This window comes from Bos mutus, chromosome 7 (genome assembly GCF_027580195.1).
Source record: "Bos mutus isolate GX-2022 chromosome 7, NWIPB_WYAK_1.1, whole genome shotgun sequence".
In the NCBI taxonomy this organism is placed as follows: Eukaryota; Metazoa; Chordata; class Mammalia; order Artiodactyla; family Bovidae; genus Bos; species Bos mutus.
Window position 1 is genome coordinate 42391091 of NC_091623.1, and position 7444 is coordinate 42398534.

The window sequence follows — 7444 nt, forward strand, 5'->3', positions numbered from 1 at the left end:
TCCTAGGACCCTCACCAAGATGCATACAGAACTTTTTGCTAAGATGGGTCCCATCACAGACCTGTGGGTGCGTGTCCACACTTATTTTTGGATGGCACCCCCTCCCTTCTCGACTCCCAAGGAGCCTCCCTGCACACGTGCAGACACGGAAGTCTTCCTTGACCTTAGGAGTGGGCTCTTTATCTCTTTACTTCAGCAGAAATCAGCTTCTGCCTCTAGCTTTGTCCTTGGAGTATCTGGGTGAGAGCAAAACTTCAATTTTACTCCATTTGACCAACACCAGCTATCCAGTCCAGGCGCAGGGCTCATCTATCTCCTACTTCAAGACCACAAAAATGAAAAAGTCTAAAAATATGGAAAAGTTTCAGGACAAATCTTATACTGCTTAATGCAAGACATACTAAACTCTTATTGTGTCTGTATATGCCCTTTTGTGAACTGTTGATTTATTCCTTTTGCTTATTTTTTCTTGGATATTCAATCTGTATGGTGTTTCACATCATACACATATCACTGTCTGTGTTGTTGGAATACAGGTACTTTTTCCTCTTGACATCAAGGAAATCTTACAGGGGCTGGAATTTTGCCAAACCGAAGAAGTTATTCTTCATCACATTGTCTTAGAGAACATTTGAGCTTAGTAGATCATTTTCCCACAATATCCATTTCATTTCTTTTAGTCTCTCTTGTACTTAAATACATACACACATACTTTATGGCACCGCTAGTGCAGAGGCACTACTGCTCTTCTTTGTGGCACTGCTACTCTTCATTGCGGTGCACTGGCTCCTCATCTTGGTGGCTTCTCCTGTTGCTGAGCATGGGTTCTAGGCGCACAGGTTTCAGCAGTTGTGATGAATGGACTTAGTTGCCAAGTGGCATATGGGATCTTCCGGGAGCAGTGCTCAAACCTGTGTCCCTCAGGTTGGCAGACAGATTCGTAACCACTGGACCATCAGGGAAGCGCTCTCTCTTACTTTTTATTTTTAAAAATACATAGCAGAAAAACTCATACCTAAAAGGAACCCCTAGTTTATTGGTCCATGGAAAGCTTAGGAAGTGGAATTTCTGGGTACCATTTATACATTATTTAAGAGAAAGATAATCTGATTTGACCAGCCTCAATTGTAATGACACAGGCAGGTAGTTCTGGGTGAGAAGTGCATGGTAGTAACACAGCCCAGGAGGATTTGGTATGTGTCTGTGCCCTGTGGCTTGAGAGCAGTTCCTAAAGCAGAGGCACCTGGGCTTATATATTAAGGTGACGTAACACGGAGGTCAGAATTCAGTCAACAGATAGTATTAAGAAATTTGTTTGAATTCACAGGAAGCCTTGGCAACAAATTAATCAAATGCAAGAAAGAACATACAAAAAGGGATTCTCTGTGGACTGAAATGTAATATGTATCAGGGAAGCCACCTTGTTCCTCAGCATCCCTGACACCATCTCTAATCACTCCCCATCTTGCTTATTCCTCTGCCCCAGTGGCTTCCTTGTTTGCATTTGAACACGTGGAACAAATATCTTCCTCAGGTCCATGGCAGTGGCCATTCCCTCTGCCAGGCACATGCTCCTCCTGATGTCATACTACACCATTCTCTTTCCTTCTTGAGGTACCTGCTGAATTATCACCTGTTTGCCAGCCTTATTTGAACACTCAGCACAAGATAATATCTCCTACCAAGATTTTTTTTTAATACATGGATTTGTTTCCTTCATAGCATTTGTCACCACCTGACATACTTATTTGCATAACATTTTCACTGTCATTGGATGGTGGGGTATTTATTTTTAAGCACCCTATGCTTATTGCCTATGTGTTCTCGGAATGTGGTTGGCACTTGAAATATGTTCCTCAAATACATGCAAGAATTTCTTCCTACAATTGCAGCATGTATGATATTTTTGAGAATATGCTGAGAATGGGGCAAAATTTCCTACGCAGAGATGAAATGAGTGGGGCATAATCTCAAGAAGAACTTATCTATAACCAATTAAAATCAATATTGACTGCAAAATAAAAATTGTCCAGGTTAAGTAATATGGGTAATGCCCATTGGTGTGAAAATTATTCATGTTCTGTTTTGACACCTTTCTTAATAACTCAGTGATGTATTTTGCATCAGTGCTGCTGGCTGGTGATCCCCTTGTTAAATTAGTATCCTCCATATATGCAATCTCTTCACCTCAGTGAAAGAATAAAGCATTTTCCACCTGTGCATCTCAGCTCTCAGGTGTCTCTTTATTTTATTGTAGGCGCTTAGGAATATATCTTAGTTCTGTGGCTACCCACAGCTCAAACTTAAGTGCAAAAGCCTCAGTGATGTACATAGGTGTCAAACTCATGATGGGCCCATTTCTCTAGAGTTTGAGGAATAAAAACATAAATGAAGTTCAGAAGAGTTCCTGTATGATGACAAGAATAAAATGGACAGATATCCTGGGTGTGATAAAATACTCTCAACTGCACAGTTCAAAGCCTTGGAACTAAAAATTGTGGTACTTTGATCATTGTAGAATCAGCTTTGTTCTGTCCATTTACTTCCTGGGATTTTTATTTTTTAATTAAAATTCTTTATGCAGTGTCTGTAACTCATTTTATTAAACTTTCTCCTCAGTCTAATATAAAGCCAGTTTTTTTTTATTTGTATATTTTTAAATTTACAAACTTTGCCGATCTTTGCATAGAAATATATGGAAATTTTCAATTCTTTATAGGGTGAGACATCAATTTCTCAATGATAATTTCTGTTCTGACATTTTTCTTAATAACATGGTGATGCATTTTTTATCCCAAGTAATTTTTTCTTGTTTTCCCAAAACAGTAGTTGTCGTTATATTACTCATTTTAAGAAATACAATTAAAAACCAAAATAATTTGTAGAATTTTTTACTAGAGGAAAATCTGAGACCATAATTTTTTTCACCTTTGTGTAAATCATTCCTTTGCATGTCATATTTTAACTGTTTGTTCTGATAAAGTGAAAGTGTTAGTCTCTCAGTTGTGTCCAACTTTTGTGACCCCATGAACTATAGCCTGCCAGGCTCCTCTGTCCATGTAAATTTCCAGGCAAGAAAACTAGAGTCGGCAGCCATTTGTAGACTTAAATAATAGTGTGTGTATATGTGGGCATTGAGTTTTACTCTCCTTAAAAGGATCCTATTCTCTTATTCAGCTCCATGTCCACAGTGCCTGCTCGAGTGACTGTTGAAATGGTCACCAAATACACATCAGCAGGCGGAGTCTACACTGAAACAAATTTGATTAAATAAAATTTATTTATTTAATGTTACTTATTATACTTAATATGGCTTTTGAGTTAGGAAAAACATGAATACAAAGAAAATTTTTAAATTTTCTTTGTATTACTAAGTGAAATACTTATTATGCTATACATTCACACATTGAAGTATGGAAGATCGATGTCCCTGTGGAAGGATGTGTTTCACTGAGGTGATGGTTTGTTATGCTTAAGTTGTTTTTTATTGAATTTTCTTCCTGATTTCATCTTGAAATATTTCAATGATGCCTGTAGATGCTACTCTTTCCGTTGCTCTAAACAAAATTAAAATTTTTATGATCATTAAATGTTCAGTGATTAACAATATAAATGTCATTCATTATTACATATAATAGATATATAATATATACTATATAATATACACTACATATTGTAAAATACATATTATATAGTATATATACCATATACAATATATATTGAATATTGTATTATATATTATGATATATAATATATATCATAATATATAATACATAGTAGTGTTTATATTTGTGTGTGTGTGGTGTGTGTGTGTGTGGTGTGTGTGTGCACACTCAGTTGTTTATGACTCTGCAATTCCATGGACTACAGCCTCCAGGTTCCTATGTCCATGGAATTTTCCAGGCAAGAATACTGGAGCTAGTTGCCATTTCCTTCTCCAGACGACCTCCCAACCCAGGGATTAAACCCAAACCTCCTGCATTCCAGATGGATTCTTTACCACTGAGCCACAAGGAAAGCAGAGGCCCTGTGAGTCCCACCCATATCACCTTGATCCTTTATATTTCTGAGGTTTTAAGTACAACTGCCAATAGTTACCTCCTAAATCTCTTTACCTGGGGGCTTTACCTGACCAACAAAATCTCTCTGCCTACTTGCATGGCTATCTGACAGTGACAGTGGTATAATAATTGCACCCTCAGGAGAGGAATTCTACATTTTCATTTATTTTCTTGGGCTCCAAAATCACTGTGGATGGTGATTGCAACCATGAAATTAAAAGATACTTCCTCCTTGGAAAAAAGCTATGAAAAACCTAGACAGTGTATTAAAAAGCAGAGACATCACTTTGCTGACAAAGGTTCCTATAGTCAAAGCTATGGTTTTCCAGTAGTCATGTACAGATGTGAGAATTGAATCACAAAAAAGGCTGAACACTCAAGAATTGATGCTTTAGAACTGTGGAGCTGGAGAAGACCCCTGAGAGTCCCTTGGACTGCAAGACCAAACCAGTCAATCTTAAATGAAATCAACCCTGAATATTCATTGGGAGGACTGATGCTGAAGCTGAAGCTCCAACATTTTGCCACCTTATGAGAAGAGCCAACTCATTAGAAAAGACCCTAATTCTGGGAAAGACTGAATGCAGGAGGAGAAGGGGATGACAGAGGATGAGATGGTTGGATGGCATCACTGACTCAAGGGGCATGAGTTTGAGCAAACTCTGGGAGATAGTGAAGGACAGGGAAGCCTGGAGAGCTACAGTCCATGGGGTCACAAAGAGTCAGACATAAGTTAGCAACTGAACAACAACAACAATATGAACTAGATTCTCCTGACATCTAACCTGGTCTCCTTGGAACAGAGTATCATAAGAATAATTTCTTGTCTAACTAGACCAGTGCCCACAGGGAAGTGTTGTGCTCAGAGGTGGGAGTAACAATGGAAACAGTGCCTAATGAGCAGACACAGGGAGTAGTAAGTATCTCCTCTGCTGCAGTCCCTCAGTCTATACAACCTAGACCTGCACAGGACATGGGTTGTTGGTTTTGAAGTCCTACATCTGAATAAGGACCAATGCTTCTCTCTTTCCTTCTGACCTGCCTGGGAACAGAGCTCCAGTCCATCATTCACCATCCAGGGAGGAATTTGAATTTCCACACAGGAACTTTCTTCTCATAGTCCCCATCTAGGTGAGTGTGAGAGTTCTATAGGTACTTCAAGAAAGGTTCAGAGAGAATGGAAGTAGAAAACTTTTACCTGAGGTCACCTGAGTGCCTAATCATCTTATAACAGAGCAGAGATATTAGTCATGCTGTTTTGCTCGGTTGACTAATTATAATTTTCTTATTTAATGTTCAAATGAGAAGTGTCTGATAGACTCAGCAACACAAGAGTCTTTGCTGACAATTAAGCGATGGGAATGGAAGTCTGATTCGGAGACATGAATGAAGGAGGAATTGGGACCTCAAACTGGTTCAGGTAAAGTAGAGCAGGTTAGAAGTTCATAGTTACAGAGAAAAAGAAACCTAGGTTTGGAGGCATGAGCGGTGAAACATACACCTTTTTTCAGCATTCTAAGATGGGATATATTTGACATCTTCCATTTTTCCCCACATCTATTGAATTAGGTATTGCCTTGGAACAGAGTTCTTGAGACATACATTTCACAGTATCTTCTCTCACATTGAGTGTTCACATGAAAAAGCTGTATTTGATATGCAAGATGATATACTACTGAGCTTTAGTTTGCAACTCTTCGTTACCAAGTGGTGGGAAGGCAATGGAGACATTTGTGAGGTAGAAGAAAATAATCAGCCAAACTCATCACAAGTTATGATCATTCACTTAGTGACATGAAACAAGTATGTTAAGTTTTGTATACACATTGAGTAAATTTGTCTACCAACTTAGACGAATGGATACCTCTTCCCTCACTTTTTGTGTAAAGATATTAACAGTTAGAATGGGTCTGTAGTCTCACTAATTACAAACAGCTGATAGATGGTAGTTCTGAGATTCAAACAGGGTTTTCTGACTCAAAAACTTTTCATTTAAAATCATTTAGAACCTCTATACCACTTAAGTTTAAAATCCTCATCTATTGTTGAACATTGTATATTTTCTGTTGTAAATTGTGGGCTAATTCCCTTTGCTCCTTTTTCTAGTAGAGTTCAGTTAGTAAAATGCATTATCATTACAAAGATAATGATTCATGTTTCCTTTGATAAATTCCTTTAGGGTACCTTATTAAGTATTCTGGGCATCAAGGGAGTATAACTGGGATTGGGATGCTGCTGAAACCAAGGAGTCTCTCTTTTTCACTGTCTCCCAGAGACTGCCTGAGCTTATTAGATCTTGTTTTGTAAATAAAGGGGTTCAGCATGGGGGTTACCATAGTGTAGATCACTGAGGCCGTCAGACTTATCCAAGAAGATGAAATACCTGCAGAACTGAGATACACATACTCCAAGGACAGTGCCCTAAAGCAAGGCAACCACCAAGAGGTGGGATCTATAGGCAGTGTTTATTTTCTTCCACATGTTCTATTCTTTCTTCTCTCTCAGTTTTTTTTTTTTTTAAACTGCTTGTCCAGGGATCAAACCTGGGTCTCCCGCACTACAGGTAGATTCTTTACCATCTGAGCTACCAGGGCAGCCCAACATAAATTTTCTTTTCAGAGAAGGCAAAAAAAAGAGCTCATATTAAATGGAATGCCACTTCCTCAAGAGGCTTTCCAGCTTTAATTTAGGTACTATTTCTACATTCTTTATGGCAAAGATAATTTGCTATTAATAGATAGCAAAATGTCCTAATTATTGTTACTGGAAGTAGGAAAAGCCAAGAAGTAACAAACCCAGCAAACCATAATATGCTGTATTTGTGTGTGTTTGCAATGAGCTTTTCTCTGGGCAGTGATACCTGAGTTTATGTACTCCAAAATGGACAAATCCTGCAATGTTAACAGCAGAAGGGCATAAGGAGTGGATCCACTTCTACTCAGAGGAATGAATCAAAACAAACAAAAAAATGTGAGAGGAACAACATGTGAATTAAGGTCTCACCTGTAGCAGGGAGGTCGCCTTGTTCCTCAGCAGCCTCTGACACCATCTCTCATAACTCTCCCTCTTGCTTATTCCTCTAGACACTTTGCCTTCCTTTTAAGTCTAGAATTTGAAGCAAGTGACATACTTAGGACCTTCTCACTGACTCTTTCTCCAACAGGGCACACTATTTCACCAGGTAATTTTGTGTCTCTGCTTTGTCTTTCTTCAGGCTTCTGTTCAAATTTCTCCTAGTTTGCAGATCTGGTTAAACTTGCATTCAAATGTAACACCTTCATTCACTCTATTTATACTTATTTTTTCCCCTAAAACCTATCACCAGGTATATACTTTTTGTTTGCTAATTTATATTATTCCTTTATTATTTATCATTGGGAGTC